General features: G+C 46.5%; 1 long non-coding RNA gene across 2 annotated transcripts in view; it reads left to right on the top strand.

Annotated features, from left to right (window-relative positions):
* The first annotated feature begins 15,648 nt into the window (after positions 1 to 15,648).
* Positions 15,649 to 19,181, top strand: part of LOC146865571 (uncharacterized) — a 109,495-nt gene continuing 105,962 nt past the window's right edge. For both annotated transcript variants that reach the window (XR_014970326.1, XR_014970325.1), the window contains exon 1: positions 15,649 to 15,854. This is a non-coding gene — a long non-coding RNA (uncharacterized LOC146865571). The remainder of the gene's footprint in view (positions 15,855 to 19,181) is intronic.

Below are 19,181 nucleotides of genomic sequence, written 5' to 3'. Positions count from 1 at the left end.
TTCACTTGCAAGAGACAGCTACACTCACCAGCACCTACTCTGCAGAGACACAGCAAAAACGATATCCCACTAGAAAGAAAAAAACAAAACCAATTACTCACAAGACAACAAAATACACATCGAGCAGAAATGCAAAAAGTTTTTGACAAAAAAAAAGAAGCCAAACATACTGCTATTATTACACCATTTGCAAAAAAAACACATTCACAGTAACGAAACCGCAACCTGGAACAGTCTAAAGGGCAAAAGCCTTGAAGTAGAACAAAAAGGGAGAAATAAAGCATTACAATTGCAATTCACAAGAAATAAAACACATGGGGGCAGAAAGGCCAAACAAACGGGCAGATCTGCCCCCAGGGGGAGCAGAATACACACAAAAAAATAAATGTGCACTGGAAGCGACCCTTGCCCAAGGGGCCGCTTCCAATTTATTTTTAAATCCCTGGCTCTAGTGGGCTTTTCTGCAGCCCCCCTGGGGCCAGAAATGCCAAAAAACACAGGCGATCTGTCCCCGGGGGGGGGGGGGGGGGGGCAGAAAAGTCTTAAGAATTATTTAGGCCCATAAGGAAGCGACCAAGGGGTCGCTACCATTCAAAATGTAAAATACTTTATAAATAAATTTGCCCCTTGGAAGCGACCCTTGCCCAAGGGGTCGATTCCAATTTCATTAAAAAAAACAATTCCCTGGCTCTAGTGGGCTTTACTGACGAACCCCCCCCCCCCTCTCTCCACCACCCCCCGCGTGATCGTGCTGCAGGAATGCCCTGCATTGAGACATCAGGGGGGAGGAAACACTCTTTCCTCTCCCCCGATGCCTCGATGCGTGACGATCTGGCCCCACCGGAGCACCAAAACGTACGTGTTCCTCGCCTGGACTCCTGGAAACAAATGGTTTCCAGGCGTCTAGCGCTTCCTGATGAAGTCGGCGTGCGCTGGCGTCATGGGATTGCGTGGGGGGTGTCGGGGGTGGCAGCAGAAGCTCCTCCCGCTGCCATCCCCCTTTGTTGCAACATGTTGGGCTGCCCATGGGGGGAGCGCCAGCGCTCCCCCCCCATGGGTGGGTGTAGTGACGGAGCGGTTCCGTCTTGAGCACAGCCCAAGCAATGCTCATGACGGAACCGCTCCGTCATGAGCATCGAAGGGGTTAACTTCCAAAATGTTCATGTGAAGTTAGTTTCTATTGCTTTGAGTAGATTCTCCAAGCGTTCCTCTTTATATCGCCTTCTCTGATTCCGATCTAGCGTATTATACACTTTCCTAATTTCAACTAAAGTGGTATAACTCCCCAGATCGCATCTAACTCTAAGGCTTCACTCACTTTTCCTTATCAACCCCTTTAGAGCCATTAGAAATCGTGGACCTGTCTACTTGAAACAGACTGCAGCACTTTCACATTGACTGGGCGCTTAGATCCAATCATCCGAATCTGCTTAAGATTCTCTGGTTCTCTAGGGCTAGGCTGGGTGGATGTGCTTTTTCAGTGCGAACCGCCGCTCTCTGGAATTCCATACCTCTCCATCTTCGCATGCTAGAGTCTGAGTCTACCTTCAGGAAGGCGCTGAAAAATTGTCTGTTTGGCCTCCCTTAGTCCTTCCACTTCTTCCCTGTCTGTCAGTCTGCCTAGCGCCAGGACACCTCCATCGGAGGTAGCTGTGCGCTCTTCATATTCCCTATTATTAATAGTGCCAATCCGTGGAGAGAAGAAAAAAGTATATAAAGTGTGATTATGGTTTCTATGGCAGTATTCCGCATCTTGCTAGTGTTAAAGACTGTCCAGCATCTTATGTGTTATGCAAAAGCGATCAGAAGTGGGTAGCCCATGGCCTCTGCTTTAGGAATTATGGTGATATTTTGCAAATGATATGTGAATCTGTATAACGCACAACTCACCTGGGAGATTACCCTGGCGCTGAAGCAGCCACTGTAAGGTCCAAGCCAGGGTCTGGAGCTAGTTGAAAAGCCAGGTCTTCAGTTTCTTATGGTATTCAAAAACTAAGGAGAAGGTTCTGACTTGTAGGTGCAGATCATTCCGGGCTTTAGGAGCAAGGTAGGTTCATCATATGCTGTGGTCAGGGGTGGGTGTGTGTGATTAAGAGTCCGGCTGAGCGGCGGTGTCTGGTACGTTTGTGGAAATTTATACAGTTGTCAAAGTATTTGGGACCAATGTTGTCTCCGACTGTACATGTAGGCATGAGGAGTTTGTAGAGAGCTCGTTTGTGGTGTGGGGTGATGTGAGTGCAAGGTAGGACATAGAGTGTGAGCTAGGATGCAGACTTTTGTATGGGCTGCAGTATTTTGGTCAGTTGAGCGTTGCTTCCAACATAGACTGCATTGACATAGTCCAGCTTGCTTGTATTGAGGATTTGAGTGGCGGTTTTACAAAAGTTGTTGGGGAGCCATTTGAAGATCTTCAGCATCTTGAGTGTGTGGCAGCATGCTACTGAGACTGGCTTTCGTCTGCATGTCATGGTGTGCTGGTAGTCTTATTACTATTCCCATGTTCTTTGTGTAGGTAGCCGGTAGGGTGTGCGTCCGTATTTAGCAGATTACCTGGTGGAGTCCCAGAGCAAGGTACCTTTGCTAAAGGTAGCTACTTCTGTGTTGTCTCTGTTGAGCTTGAGGCAGTTGTTTTTCATCAATCTAGCAACTTTGGTCATGCAGGCAAAGAAATTGGTGTCAGCGTTTGGCGTCTTGTAAGAGAGGGGAAGATTATGAATTGGGTATCGACAGCATAGAATATGATGATGATGATGATGACATGGGTGTGGATGATGCTTGCAGATGGGGTCAAGTTGCCGTTGAACAGAATGGGGCTGAGTGAATATCCTAGTACAACTCTGCAGATGAGTTTGACGGCGTCCAGGGTGAAGGGGGGCCAGGCTGACTTACTGGGCGCGGTCTGTGAGGAAGGAGTAAATTCATTGTAGTGTGGGACCTTGCATACAGACTTTGTGTATTTGTTGCATAGGAGGGGTACGTTTTCGTAAATACTGGTAATAGTGTTATTAAAGAATAGAGACATCTGGGTGCAGAGGTCCTGAGAGGGTGTTAGGCTGGTGGAGCTTCTATGCAAGAAGAACAATTGATGGACAGAATGCAGAACAATGTCGTACATTCACCCCAGTACAGAGATCTGGGCTAAATCCATCGTTTTTTTTGCTCCCCATGCCATTCCTGTTTGAACCAAACCATATGCAAATCAGTCTTGACCCTGCTCCCTGTGGGAACAATCTAGCCCGAACTGACAGGCGCAGCGTCTATGGCATCGTTGCACGCGGAGCATTTGGAGGCTCTGATTACTGATTATAGCATCTGAGGGTGGATTTGTCGGTGTTTTTGTTGGTGGTGTTCTGAATTTGTCTCCATCTACTTGCAGTAGCGTTTGGTGAGCCTGAACCCTTCCATGTGCCACCTTTCTTGTGGTCTGGTTCTTGTTGCTGTGTTGGCTTTGAGAGGAGCCAGGGTATTTGTTCAGGCAGTGATCCAGGTTTTGAAGTTGGGGTTGGATTTGGGGAGGCTGCTGTTGGGTCCAGACTTGTGGTGTAGGAGTTCAGAAGACCAGGATACTTCTGAGATCTTGTTAGAGCCCTTCATGAAGAGTTGATGTTTGCGCAGTGGTATGGGATAGGTATGCTGAAGTTGCTGAGTGTGGTCATACCAGTTGATCAGTGTGGATGTATCTATTGTGATATTGCAGAATCTGGTGAAGGTGGCATCTCCTAGGTGACTGACATGGTATGTGGGGCCAATCCCTTGCTGGTTGAGTCTGGGGGTGTACAGGTCCTCGAGGAGGTCGATAGTTTTGGGTTCAGTGTGGTCCTCCAGGTGTTGTTTGAGGTTGCCAAGGAAGAGGGGGCCGGAGTCAAAGATCGTGGGGGGGGACACATTTTGTAGGCCTCCTCTCAAGGTACAACAGAGCACAGTGGGAAGAGATGCAAGAATTACTACGACGCAAACACAAGGAGATGATGAACCGGGCCCTGAACCTTTTCATCCCTAGTCACAGATCTGGGTTGAATCCATCATTGTTCTTTACTACCCCAGTCAGACCCAGCCATATGCAAATCAGTCTTGACCCTGTTCCTCATGAGAACAGTCTAGTCCGAACTGCCAAGCCAGGTCTCCCTGGAACAGAAACTAGCATCCTGGGACTGGTTTCGGGGTAACACCCCTCATCAGGCAGACTAGCTTGAATGCAGTGGCAAAGTTAGCAAGGGACCCACTTCTGGGCATACCCTGTCATCTTAGGGCGAACAAAGCAAACGCAAGGAGATGGATAGAGCGCTGACTGGGGGTGAGTGTCTGAAAAGCTTCAGTGCTCCATCCATCGTCTCCTTGTGTTTGCTTTGGAATTACTACAATACCTTCCTGAACAATACCAGCAATGGGCATCAGAATTAGTGGAAGAGGGGAGAATCATGAGCACATAATCATCAGTGTGCTTTAGACGCGGCAGACACCAGTTTAACAGAGTTCAACATCAGACATCACGCTTGGTTATGACTTTCATGGTTTAAACCAGATGTCCAGCAATATCTCCTCAATTTACCTTTTAATGAAGAACACCTCTTTGGTGCACAGGTGAAGGAAATGCTGGAAATAATTAAGACACTGCCAAAGCCATGGGTGCCTTTCAAACATATCAGCCCAGAGTGGCCATTCTGAAGGGCCAATAAAGAGGGGTGTCCAAAGCTAACCGCTCTATAGACAACCGGTACCTCTCGAAGGCAAAAATCAGTCACAATATATGAGAGGGACATACGATAAAGCACACTACAAAAGCAATACCAACAGGGGTTGAGGTTGTGGATCCAAGGGAACCGTTCTACCAAGCAGTAACTATGTCCACCTCGCCCCCGCACTTAACACCAGTGAGGGGATGATCACAGGACTACCACACAGATTGGGTACACATTGACTCAGATCAGTGTGTCCTCTCAAAAGTACAAGACAGATATTGTCTAGAACTCGCATCTTCTCCTCCCAGTATCCCACCTTGTGCATAAACTGTGTCCAAGGAACACTCAACAGTCCTGAAAGAGTACTTAGCCCAGTTGTTCTGGATCCATAGTAGGTTGTGCCCTGTGACATCGATAATAAGAAGCCTAAACCCCCCCCCCCCTCCCCTCCCACCCTGTTGGGTCCAGTAGCTCCTGCTTGCCCTATCGCCCTCTGAAAAGGGAACAAGATGATACTGGCCTGTATCTGACACAAGACACGAAGATGATGATGGCAAGGCTCAAAGTCTTGGATATTTTGGACTTTACATACTCATTTGTGGGCCATGAGTGCAACATTTGGGTTAATGTAAGACACGTACTTTGATTTTGCCTTGGAAAAATATGAATGTAAATGAAGGGGGAACATAGTGTGGTTGTACGTAAGCTAGTGAGTCTTATACTTGTGTATCCGAAATTAACAATAACAACCATCGTACGTTTATGAGCAAACCCCATACTGAACGCTAGGAGCAGACTGTGATCAAATGAAAAGGGGAAAAAAAGCTTCCACTTGGGGTGGTTCACTATGACGCCCCTTAAGTAAACCTCTTCTAACTTAGTGTGTTGCTCATACTTACCCAAATTCCTGCCAATAGCTCTTAGACATTGCCTCCCTTTTTGTCTGCAAGCTCTGTTGCTGGTGAATGTATGCCCTTGGTCACTTGGGGCCTGTAGCCAAGGACCCTGAAGCCTGTGTTCCAAGTGAGCCCTTGTGGGGACAACATCAGAACCACACATTAATAAAACAGCAAATGTTCTTTCTCACAAAAATGGCAGGCTCCGAATGTAAGAGGGAGAATATGAAGGAAAATAAAAACCAGTCTGGGGATCTGCACAAAAAAATCCAGCGAGTGAAGAGCTGAATTCAAAAGAATTTTCCCTGTTGACCAAAAAAGGACATAGTGGTGCCAGAAGAGACTTTATGAAGGCTCTTTTAAGGGGTTTGAGGAATTAATCTGTGACAGAGGCAGTAGTACTTTGTGAACACATGCACTGACACCCATGTTCCAGCCTGGTAGATACCTAGGGCTGACATGTCATGTGCCAACGCAGCGGTAGCAGCCTTGGCCCTGTTGGAATGGGCTCTCAGACATTCTGGAGGCTGTTTCTTGGGCACTGCAGGCAGAGGACAATCCCCCTCGACAAGGTCCAAATCTTCACAGCCTTCACTTTCGTTGATCCAGAGAACCCCACAAAAAGCTGACTGTCCTTTGGTTGGACTTTATGATCAATGTAGAAGCTCAAAGCCCTACTGGGTGCAGCTCATGGAGCCTCTTCTCTTTCAATGGGTGAGGGGAAGCAAAGAACACTGGTAGAGGGATAGATTACCCAAGGAAGAGAGTCACAACTTTTGGTCAACAAGCTGCCTGTGTCCTCAGTACCAACTTGTCTGGGGCAAAGGGTTGTATAGAGTGGATGCACTGAAAGTGCCTGAAGGTCACTCATGTGGCAAGCTCATATAATTGTAATGAGGAAGACTGTCTTTAAGGTCAGATGTGACAAGCGGCTGTGCATCAGCTTGAAGTGTGTACACATGATAAATGTCAAGACCCAGTTAAGATCCCACTATACCATTGCAAACGGTTTGGGAGGGAACGTGTGTCAAATAGTTTCTTTTGTATAACAAACTTGACTGAATTTTAAACAAGGACACATTTACACAGAGCATGTCAAATACAGGATCTACCCATTTACTGGTAAACATAAGATACAATAAGAGAAGTCTTTTGGCACTCCACTACACCAAAATGAAAATAACATTTAATTCGAGGTAGCCCCACTGCCTCTCCAAAGAAAGTATCATCAAATACTTGATAAGATCAGCACAATTCTGTAGTTCCAAAGCCAAGGGCTTGAACTCCTTAAGTACCATCAGGTGTAGAATTAAACTAGACAGATATTGGAGTAAAGCGGACCAGATCTTATCAAACATTTTGTGAGCATTCCATAGGCTATATGTCAGTTTCTCTATTGCCAGCATCTCCTTACCCATAGACCCTTGACTGTGGTTTTTGGTCTGGGATAGGTAGGAAGGCCGAAAGATAAGTTGTAATAGGACATATTGCAAGGCGTTACTGGGCCAAAGCTAAAACAAACAAAAGGACATCCAACAACTTTGCTTGTAAGTGGTCAGTATTGTGAACACTACGCCAAGTCACAAAATGTTCCCAGCACCCAGCATAAATGAATTTCATTGAAGGGTGCCGTGCAGCAAGGATGACATCCACCACTGCAGGCAGTGGATCAAATTAAATCTGTTGCAGTTGCTCATTTCCACACGTAAGTGAGCTTTGTACAGATTTAGTTGAAGGACTATGCTTTTTTGCTGAGACAGTAGTTTTATGCAAAGTGGTTGCCATATTGGGGGAAAGATGCTCATCCCCAAACGGTCCTAGTATCACACACTCCTTAATCCTTATCTACAGGGATGACTTGTACCTGGTCATTCTTGGTATTTTCCAGACCTCTGTGCTGAAAAGGCAGTGGCGTTGAAGGCATACAGGAGTCCAGTGTTCCATTCCACCAGAATGCATCTCCTAATGAGTGTTTTTTCTTTACTATAACACGCAAGAAATCTGATACTGTCTGTTCTTGCTGGTGGCAACAATATATAGCCAGGGTTCTTCCCACTGTTGGAAGACGCCTGGTGCCACCTCGGGATGTAGATGCCACTCATGAGCTGACAGATGCCATCTGTCCACTCTGTCATTTATTGGACCCTGCACTCCAGCCACCTCCAGAGGCACCGGGAATCCTGACACAGGACCCACGACTCTCCTTCGCCCTTCTTGCTGTAGTACCTCATGACAGTGGTGTCTGTGAGAACCTGCACCAGCCTTCCCTTGATTGACGTCAGGAAGCACTTCATGGCCAGAGAAATTACACTTCACTCTAGCAGATTGATATGGACCTGGCCTTCTGCTGGAGACCAGAGTCCCCTGACCCAAACTCCCCAGGACGACTTTCCCAAGCCAGCATGGACCTGTTTGGCACCACCGTGGGATCTGGACAAATAGTGTTTGAGCAGACACCACTGCAAATCTTGCGCTGTCTCCTCTGAGACCTGGATAGCATTGGCCAGATTGCCTTGATGTTGGGCCCATTGGATCTTCATATTCCATTGCAGGACATGAATGTGCCACGTTGCATAGCTGACGATGAATTTGCAGGAGGCTGCTCTCACTGTTATCCAGGACCGAGCCTGTAACATCTGGATCATGGCCCAAAACTGCTGGACTCATTGCAATTGAGGGAAAACCCTGATTAAAACTGTGTCCAGGACTGCCCCAGTGATCGCAAGTCTTTGTGAAGTACTCAGGTGAGACTATGGCTCTTTGATAGTGAAGCCTAGCAAGATCAAGAGGTTTACTATCATTCAGAGGTGGTCAACAACTGACTGTGGCAAGATCGCCCTCGACAACCAGTCATCAAGCTATGGGAATTCTGGTATCCCCAACCTCTAAAGATGGGCAGTAGTCACTGCCATCACTTTTGTGAACACCAGAAGGGTGCTGCTGAGGCCAAAGGATAATACAACAAATTGAAAATGATCCTGGCCTACACTGAGCTTCAGATCATGTCTGTGAGACTGTAGGATAGGTTCATGAAAATGCACATCCTGCAGGTCCAAGGACATCATCCCATCATCTGGGTCCAGGGAAGACAGCATCTGGACCAGCATAAGCATCCTGAATTTGACCTTCCACAGGAAGGCATTTGAGGCCAAACATTCAGAAGATGCCTGAAGTCCCCATATTTCTTCGCATTGAGGAAACCGCAAGAGTAACAACACTATACTCTTAAGGAGTCCAGAACCCTGTTGATAGCTCCCTTGGAGAGCAACAACGGCAAATCCTGTAACAAAATGGACAGGGGGTTGTCTGAAATTTGCTTTGGTGTGGAAGGAATATTGAGCAGGGCAGAAAGAAAATGTAGGGCACAGCCATTTTGAACTACTTGTAAAACCCATCTATCGGGCATTATGGATCACCACCAGTTGGGCATGCACCACGAAAGTGGCTTGGTGTTCATTAAAACGGCTACTAACTTCACCTACAGTTTGTCAGATTGAACTATATGGCATACAGCACTCAAATGATAATGTGGGGAAATGGGATTTCTGTGAATATTCCTCATTTGTGCATAACAAATTAAAGTGTTTTTATTTGTTTTGATCTCAATAAAATTAGTTTCCGGCACACTTCAGAATTACAAAAAAAGCATGTACTTCATTTTTGTTTTCCTAACTGTTGAATGCATAAGTTCATTTACTAGTATTTTGTGTGTTGTAAAAAACAACACCCTAAGATTGTCAAATAATTCACTTTAAAAACTCCTCTCACTATGCAGTGAAAGAAAAGTTAACACAAAGCCCTTGTAAAATGAATAAGCAGCATCTTGTCAGAAGACCTAGACTGACATTTGACCTCTGCCGCTGAAGCACTGTAAACTTACAAGAAAAACACAGAATTTAAAGTATCTTTATTTATTGCTCAGACTTTCCTGACCCACCACCAAAGAGCATCTCTTGCGGTTAGGAGAACCATATCAACTTTCTAAAGTCACAGCTTGACTTGAAATCTGCTGATGTGTGTTGTTCCTTAGCACACTGGTGAAATCATTTAGAAACAGTTGGAAAACTGGCATATTTTTGAGCTGAGCTTCAAATCCGCATCTAAAGGTCTCAAAAGAAAGAAACAGAGGTCAGCACACAGTGGTAGTGCATAAATGCATCTCTGCTCTGTCACATCCCGGGTGGCATGGAATCATTGCTGAGCCACACGTCACCTTGCAGCGTGTGGCAGTACTGCTATGGAAAAAATATCCGGATCCATTCTGCCATCTAGGAAGTTTTCTTAGGTGAGGAATCTGCAGTCAGAATACAGTGGTGCTTTCAAATGCGTTTGCATACTATTAACAAGTCAGTCCTGTGATCACAAGTCATGGCAACAAGCCTTAAAATCCTACAGTGATGGCACCTGAGACCAGTTAACCTCAACACAATAGATCATTCCCACCCAGATACCTAGTGGAGGGGCTGTGGTAGGGGAAAAACAGGCATGATCATCCACATAATGGCAAAATGTGACTTTTTACAAAGCTGTGGGATGAGTTCATCATGAAACTGAACATAGTACCGAACCTGGGGACACCCATTTTTCAACTATTATATTTTCAGAATGGATTCCAAGGCTACCTTGGGGAACCACTAGAGCTTAATAATAATAATATCACTTATAAAGCGCCTGGTCGCACCAACTGGTGTGTCCCCACGCCAAGACCATTCTTCCAAACAAAAAAGAAAGGGAGAGTTAAACGGGCCTGGAAAACACGGGAGAAGGAGAACTCAAAGCTGGAAAAGCCAGGTTTTTAATCTTTTCCGGAAAAGGTTCTCCAATGACTCAGCACAGAGAAACGAGGGCAGTGCAATCCAGTTTCTTGCTGCCTGGTAGCTGAATGAGCGCGTGCCCATTCTTGCTCTTTGGGCTTTGGGAATTTTAACAGAGTAAGTTATGGTCGATCTGAGATGACGTACTGGGTTATAAGGGACAAGTAGGTCTCGGAGGTAAAGCGGACCTTTGCCCTGAAGCTACGGTGGCAGATGCACAGAGCCTTAAAAAGAATACTTTTGTTTATAGGCAACCAATCTAAGGAATCCAGTGCTTTCCTGAGTAGGTTCAGAACTAAGCAGGCTGCTGCATTCTCGATACATTGTAGCCTATGCAGAAATTTTTGTGTTGCTCCTTAATATATGAAATTTCCGTAGTCCAATTGAGATGTTAGAATGGCGTGGACCAGGAGTTTCCTGGCAGAAGTAGGGAGAATGTCCAGAGTTTTCCTTAACATTTTAAGAGTTCCAAAACACTTTCCTGCAACGTTCCTGGTGTGTCTCTCGAATGAGAGGGTAGGATCCTACCATACTCCTACGTTTTTAACCTCTTTTTTTGGATTAGGAACAGGGCTCAAGGTCGTTGGTTGCCATGCTGAGGACCAGATAGAGGGAGATTTCCGCACTACCAGGATCTCTGTTTTACTGCCATTCAGTCTAAGGCAGTTATTTGCCATCCAAAGAGCCAGGACCTTCAGGCAGGACCAAAACTTACTGGCTGCTTCTACGAAATTATGGGACACAGTGACAACCACCTGCATATCATCCACATAGGACACAATGGTGACATCATGTTTTTCCACAATCTCCGCCAAGGGTGCGATGTTAAGATTAAAAAGAGTTGGGCTCAGAATTGAGCCCTGCAGAACCCCCTGAGGGAGAGCAATGTTTTCGGATATATGTGGATGTTGTGTGACTTGAAAGCTACAAGCCTGCAGGAAGGTAGTCATCCATTTTAAAGCGACTCTGTCCAATTCACCTAATCTAAGGCGATGTAGGAGTAATTTGTGGGATACCATATCGAAGGCTGCACTGAGGTCCAACTGGACCAGTGCAGCCGTCATGCCTTCGTCCACATGCCTACGTATTGTCTCTGTGGCAAAGAGCAATGCAGACGGCTGGAAGACAATTCTCTGCTAATGTGGTAACCCTGCGTGTCCTGACATGCTACTCTGTTATCTAAACTATGGCATTTTCTGGAAATGGAAAATATCTCTCATGGTCTACAGAGATCAGAAATGAAGTTCAGTAAAACATAGAATCCCTTGTTTTGCTTATTTCAGAGGGACGTCCAAGAATTAACCTATCTGAGGATACTGCAAGCCCTGACATCTGACTACTGCAGGAAGCTAGCTCTTTATATAGTGTACCAAAATGCTGTGTAAAGAGTCCAGGTATCCCTTATAAGTAGCCCGGGGCTTGCTTTAACAATCCCAAGGTGCTTTACTTGTAGTAGTGTGGTTGAGCAGCTTTAGGCTTATCAGAGAAGAGTGTTAGGCATTTGTTGCATACGGAGTCAATAAATAATATACACACTCAAGAAGGAGATCCACACCAATTTAGAAAAACAGCACATATGTTTATATTTCAACACCAAGAACTTCATAATTCATGCTTTTCAAGTTATCACTTTTACCGTTTTTTTGCAGTTAGCCTACAGTGCATTTATACGCAGTAATGTTTTCTTATGGATAGAAAAACATTTAGTACATGCAGGTATTTGCAGTAGTATTTTGAGGGTCCCATTTAGGTCATGGTGCATTAGACGGCCAAGGTCTCAATTTCCAGCAGCAGTTCGGTTTTACCTGCCCTGGTGTGTCTGGGTGTAGAGGTGCTGGATGGGTTGGTAGCCTTGCGTGGTACATTGTAGGGCAAGAGGGGGGTTACCTAGAAATAGGCTTCAACGGAGTACTTGGGGACAAGTCCGGGAGCTCCCAACAGGGTGCTCAGTTCATGGGGGGCCTAGGAGCAAGGGGTGGAGGGGACCTGGGCCTGTAAGCTCGGTGCAGAGAGTTTTGGTCAACCGACCCTCGTGCATCATAGGCCATGGTTTTCCATCTGGATCTGCAAAGGGGGACAAAACAGGATAGTTGGGCCGCTCTTTATGCTGGCTTTTGTGGAGCTGATGACCCTCGTCGGCTGGTTGATCTCCGGATTGGACTGTAAACAAGCGTTGGTTGTAGCAAGAGGTCTGGTACCCCGGGGTTTGGCCCTGGGAGGCTTGTAGGTGTCCTGGCATCTCTAAACTTGGTAAGGAGATGGATCTGACCTCTTTAAGTATGCTGACCTCCATCTGGGCAGCTACTGCGTTGGTGGACCCAGTGGTCAGCAACTCCTGGGAACCAGTGTCTGCAGGATGCCGCAAAGTCGGTCCTCCACTCCAAGGGAGATAATGGCTGGCTTTAGAAGTACTGGGAACCCCCCGAGGATTTTGGAGGATGCACAGCCACAGGACGAGTTGGGTCTTTGAAGCTGTTGAGACTGGAGTGGACAGGCAGGGTTTGGCAACAAAAGTCCACAGCAATCTTCAGTACTCGTGTTGATCTGCTTTTCAGTGTCCTCTTCTTTTTTCCAATGAATCTAAAGTTCTGGTGTCAGGGGGGCACCTAAATACTCGATTAAGGGGCATTAGGGTACTGTAGAGTAGTAGCCAATGGGCTACTTACCCTTGGGGTCCCTACGCCTCCTACATGACCACTCCCTGTGGGAAGTGGGCATACCCTGTACCAGTGTTCTTAATTCTTCCATCACCAAGATGGCGGCATTTTCCTAGAGTGGGGCAAATCGGGTAGTTCACCTTGTGGGTGTGTCTGACCTGGGTGTGCTCCACGCCTCCTGGCATAACTAATTTCCCGCCTGTCCTGGTGTCAAATGGGCCTCAGACGGGGTGGCATCTCCCAGGTCTGGGGGGATGCTGACATCGCATATCAAAGGTGGCAGAGGCTTTGATGCCTCTGGCCTAGATATGCTGGTTTACTAGCCATCCGGCTGGAGGAGGTGTAACCACCTCCTGCCAGAGCAGGTATTGTTCCTGATGTCTGAGAGTGGGGCTCTCACCTCCTAGGGGGTCAGAAGCATGTCTGTGGTGGCAGGCTGGACTGTACCAGGCAGCCAGCACACTAGAGGACTAGGAGGGTTCAGGGGTACCTCTAAAGTACCCTCTGGGTGCATTATTAAAAGATCCATTACTGAATCAGTGTGGATTTATTAATGCAAGTGTGTTTTTTTTTTTTATACCAAACACCTTTGGTTTCAGTGAAGCCATCATGTAGCTGGGGAACTCGTAAGCACCAATGCCCCGTACATATATACCTAAGATGACTTCCCTGTTCGCTTGCAATATCTAAGAATCGACTTTGACAGTTTCAAGACATATCTGCTCACGCCGATACGTCCACACATGTAATATAATGCAACCTGCTTTAGGACTGTAAGGCCTGCAGAAGGGGTGACTTGCATATATTGCATGTAGTGTCTGGAGGCATGGCACACAGAATGTGTTTCATCTCGTGTTTTCACGTTTATCTGCACCATTTCACGCAGTCTGTCTGCATGAGTGTGGTAAGGGGTCCCTTAGGGTGGCACAATACATGCTGCAGCCCTTAGGGACCCTCTTTAGTACCCATGCTCTAGGTACCAGGGGTACCATTTACTATGGACTTACAGGCTTGCTTAAGGTCTTTCCAAAATCCTACAGTTTTAGGTAAAGAGATCTGACATCAGGGACCTGAATAGCAGGAACCCAGTGCACTTCTGTCAAAATTGCATCAGATTCCACGCAAAAAGTGGGGGTGCCCATGTAAAAAAGGGGCACATTCATACAACTACTGTTGACGTTCTGCATTTTGGGCCATAGTTGTCATTGATTACATCACCCTAGGGTACATTGAAAACAGCTACGTATTGTTGAACAGTAGTTCGTCTAACGGCACAGTATATTGATTTATTTGAAGAGTTTTATATAGCGCTGGCTAGACCAGGAGGTATCCGAGCGCTTTACATGAGGACAAGTGAGTTACCAGTTACAAATTACATCAGTTACAGGGTTACACAGTACAACGACATATAAAAAACAATGTTACAAGGTCGGGGGGGGGGGAGACACAGCAGAGAGACGAGGAAAACAATGACTTGCTGGGTAGGTGACAGCCGAGGGGGTGAACCAAAACCGCTCTCCTCTATAGCTGTCTAGGCAGCTCCACCGGGCATCAGCCATATTGCTCCGTCTCCACGGTCAGGGTAATAATCACGGTTCCTCTGAAGATTTCGAGTTTAATCACGGGAGATTGGAGAGATGAAAACCTCAGTCCGATGTAACCCCAGGTTATCCCCCAGGGTCATCTAGGGCTTGCTTCTCCAGCAATCTCCCCTCCCCCACTGTCATACCTGGAGAGTTTTTGTGTGGTTGTGAGAGGAGTAGCAATGCACTGCAGCAAGATTGGCTTTGAATCATCTGCATCTGCTACACTATGGCGACAGGGTTAAGACGGTGCGGCCAATCTCCGCTCAGCACATCTGCCATTTTAAAGTCAGACATTGTAGACTCAGACCTCCCCCCGTGCAATGAGGCCGCCACCCAGTACAGCGCAGTTCTTCCTCCTATGTAACCCCCAGTGTCCCCGCAGCTACGGCACACAGTGAAGGGTGGTTAGAGTTACGTTGTCACCACCAGGGCCTCTGAGTCCTCTTAACTGGTGTGGGTGCTGTCCTTTACATCACCTCCTCACAGTCCCATGTTGCAGCTCTATCTTAAGGGTGAGGGGATCTCGTGGGGGTAGGTTATTTGATTGAGTGCTCTTTGTTCGTTCTGCCTCCAACACGCAGATCACATAGAAGACTTTTGTGGCAAGGTTATAACACAAGGGTGGTGGCCATCTTGAGGTCAGGCAGAGTGTTAAATGAAATCTCGGAACAGAGGTATAACAATATATTGCAGATCACTGCACTGAAGGACTATCCTCTACTTAGCTTCAAGTTATGTGAGGCAAGGAGATCTGTGACCAGGGATATCAGGAGTGACATAAACCTCATGGTGGCAGCCATTGTAGGGTCAGGCGACACGGTGATCCAGCTTGGTGCTCCAATATACACCATCCCAAACCTGGTGTCCGCGAGCCAAAGCTCTAGGAGTTGCCCCCTCTTAGTGTCTGGTGCTTTTATAATTCCCTCTCCACCGGATTTCTCTTTGTGGGCCGCTCAGATTCACCGGGGTAAAGCCGCCATCTTAAGGTCAGGCGTCTTCTTCCTGATGTACTGGTGCTATGGTTAACCTCCTAAGTCCTGCTGCTCAGGGGTCTCATTATATCCTGTTCCGCTGTTATACCTGTCCCCGCTGGTGATACTCTGCCTCGCATCTCAAACCAGTAATTTTCGGGCCGTCTCATTGGTCGGCTGGTCCCGGTCAGGCCCACTTACTTCTCCTGCTTTCTCTTCCCGCCGGCTCCTGCTCTTCACTTTGCCACGGGGTAAGTGCGTCTCCGACTGCCTACTATGAGTCCTGCGGTATGGATAATGCGTTATATCCTCAGGGCTTGGTGGTAAATTGCTGTTTCTGCCCGATGTGCTCCCTTTTACACCAGTCCGAGGGTGTTGGTCACCATCTTGCCTCAGCGTCTCGCTCGGTGTCTGGTTCATTGACTCTCCGGCTCTGATGCTCTGGCTGGAATGGCTGGATTAAGATGGTGAAGAGTGCGTATTGTTTGTTGTATTTATCTCATCAATAAAAATGTATTTAATCATAAAAGGAGACTTGCAGGTATTCCACAAAGTCACATGGTTTTCAGGTCTCAGACATGCAGGTGTCATTCAGAGTTGGCCAGGTGGGCTGCAGATTATCAGGGCCTCTGGGCCGGCTCTCCATACAGGTTTCAGTAAGTTTGGCACTGGTTTAGTCTACCTCTCAGAGACAAGAACACCCCTCCATATGCGCCACTCCCCTGTATCCTCCAATCTGCGGCAGCATGCTATTTTCAGATGGGAGTTTTGAATAAACGTAGGCTGTCGTAAACGTCTGGCTGCCTTGTTTAACTCTTCATGAATGGAAATGCATACTAAAAGGTGCTCCTACAGATTACGTTGCAGGGCACATGGAGTGCGACTGCTAACCTGAATTAAGCGGATAATATTGACATCAACAGACTGCACGCAAAGGGCAATCAACAAGGAGATGCAATTAACCTTGTGAATGATGTACCCTATGAGGCCACCCAGCCACCCGCGGGGAAAATTAAAACTCCCATTGATTGTGTGTTTGATTACTCATATCACTTACGGGTCTGTTCTTGGAATCTGTCGATTTAATTTCGCTTTAATACAAGAAAAAATGACAGGTACTTTACATTCGTTGGAGCTGGCTGCGGGGAATGCTGTGCGATGTTGACTGACAGTTTAATTATCAGTTACCTAGAAAAACACAGTGCAGTACTCCATACAACACAAACCCCCTCATTCTTTCATTTTTCTGAAGGTACAAAACGTACCATGCAGGTTAAAATATGTATTGTAGTGGTGTGCAATAATAGCAGGGGGAGAAAGCCTGAAACGGCCGAATTGTTGAGGTTTTAGTAGTCTAGCATGTAAAAATACATATTGTTATGACGTTTGTGTTAAATCTCTACATAACAAAATGTGAACTTAAATTGTATTACTCCCTCCCGGTGTTATGTTTGTATGTATGTTTTACATGGCACAAACCTAGCCAGAAGCAGATGCACTGTAGACAGCCAAAGACTCTATCGGTTTCCGAGGTAGTGGGATTAGCAAATGATACGTTTTTAGAGGGGAAGGGGACATCTGTCGGGGTGGCATGCAGTAGAGTTGTCTTCAGGTCTTTCCTGAATTGAATGCCTGTTGGGGAGATGCTGGGGGACAAGGGAATGCCTTTCCTGGCCTGAAAGCACAGATGGAGAAGGCATGTTTCTTATTTGGTTTTCTTTACTGCGTTTCCAGTGATATCCTGTCTGCATGTGTCCAGAGCCACCTCAGATAGAGTTTGTCAGTCAGATATGCAGGTGAGCCAGTCGTGTCTGCTTTCCAGGCAGCTGATGTTGAGGGTGGTGCAGGTCAGTTGCTGGAGCCAATACGAGTCCATGATGGTGGGAGCAATGTACTTTACTTTCTTCAGATCCTGGGGTGTTCTGTAACACGCAGGGTGCTCATCAGTGCGGCCAGAGTTGTGTCTGGAAGGCCAAGGATTAGGACATCGCCACCATCTAGATGAGTGCAAGAATGAACAGTGTACAACCCCCACTAATATTTGGTATTGATTCTTTAAACAATATTAATGATTTCATTGTCAGAGTCAATATATCACATTTATCACATATGAATTAATCGTAATAGGTCACATGTTCATTCTTGTAGGTACCGTGGTGCAAGTGTGCCTGCGTTGGCGCTATGATGCCTGCAATGCGCACGAGCGCTTTCAGAGAGCAGAAGTGCAACATATTTTAGTAGTATTGGCGCATTTCTGCTCTCTCCCTTTCACACAATGCAACACAGCAAGTTGCCTTGCTACACTGTTGCGTGAAAGGTTAGTAAATCTGGCCCCAACTGTCATTCATATAAAAAAAAGTTCACTTCTGTCCGGATATTCAAATCCATGTTGGCAATGATGTCTTAGTCTATACCACTAATCCCAAACTGTCTGCTGCAAATGAGACACTACAGAAACAACTACATACTTAATGGATTCAGACCCAGGGACATTCGTAGACATAATCCGTATTTCCCCAAGCATGAAATTAGTAGCGGCATGGTGGAACAGAGAAGACATTTTCCCAGGCCTCTCATTCATTTGCTCTTGTCCCCACTTCATAATGACAACAAATGCACTCTTTAGAGAGTGGGGAGCACATTTGCAAGACTTGAAAATTCATGACAATTGGAGACCCATGGGATGAGAGAGCTAGAAGAGGTGGACAGAGCTGGTTATAGTTGTAAAGTAGTCCTTCGTGGAGTTCAATCAAAGCACTTGAGTAGAGGCAAAAGGATCCACTCAAACAACCAATACCATCAGGAGGAAGATGATTACTAGGCTGAGCCAAGATGTGATCGGCAAGGTCTCAAGTTAACAGTTCTATTCTACTCTTTATTTATTGTTAGCAACACCCTGCATCAAAGGGAGAGCTAACAGCTTGAAGACTATATATTCGCTTCTAGGCCCCTTTTGCAATGGTGTCCCAAAGCCTCAACCAATGAAACTTCATGGGGGGACCATAATGCCTTGCCCATAGTAGGTTTTTCCCTGTGGGCAGAGACAAATCCTCAGCACCTTGAGTTGATACTTTCCACCAGTGAAGAGGTGGGGCTTAGATTACTTTGGCATCTTAAAGAGCCTAGTGCTACTTTTAATTCGCCACCACTTGACTTTTTGGGAATGTTTAGCTGAGAAATCTGGAGATACCCTATACACCTGTTATCAACTTCTCTGTACCCACATTAGGAATAATTTGTTGAAATCACATCGTCCTGTCCCAGTCCACGCATGTTGGTTTGACGCTAACTGCTCAGCGGCTAATTGCCATCTGAGTAAGGCCCTGACGGCACGCCCAAGAGTCACTAGGGAGGTCAGGGAGGCAAAGCGGGATTATAAGCAGAAACTTGTGGACAGGAAGAAAACCCTGAAAAAAAGGATTGGGAAGAGCAGGAGTTAGCAGCTGCCCAGATTTGCAGTTAAGCATTCTGGGACATAATCAACAGGTTCCGCCAGCAGGATGCCCATGCTGACCACCAGTAACATCTCTGGATTAAGCACTCCACCTCAGTAGACAAGCTGCCGCTAGATGAGGCGT

This window comes from Triturus cristatus, chromosome 2_1, assembly GCF_964204655.1.
Source record: "Triturus cristatus chromosome 2_1, aTriCri1.1, whole genome shotgun sequence".
NCBI classification, from domain to species: Eukaryota; Metazoa; Chordata; class Amphibia; order Caudata; family Salamandridae; genus Triturus; species Triturus cristatus.
This window is presented reverse-complemented; position numbering and strand designations above follow the sequence as displayed.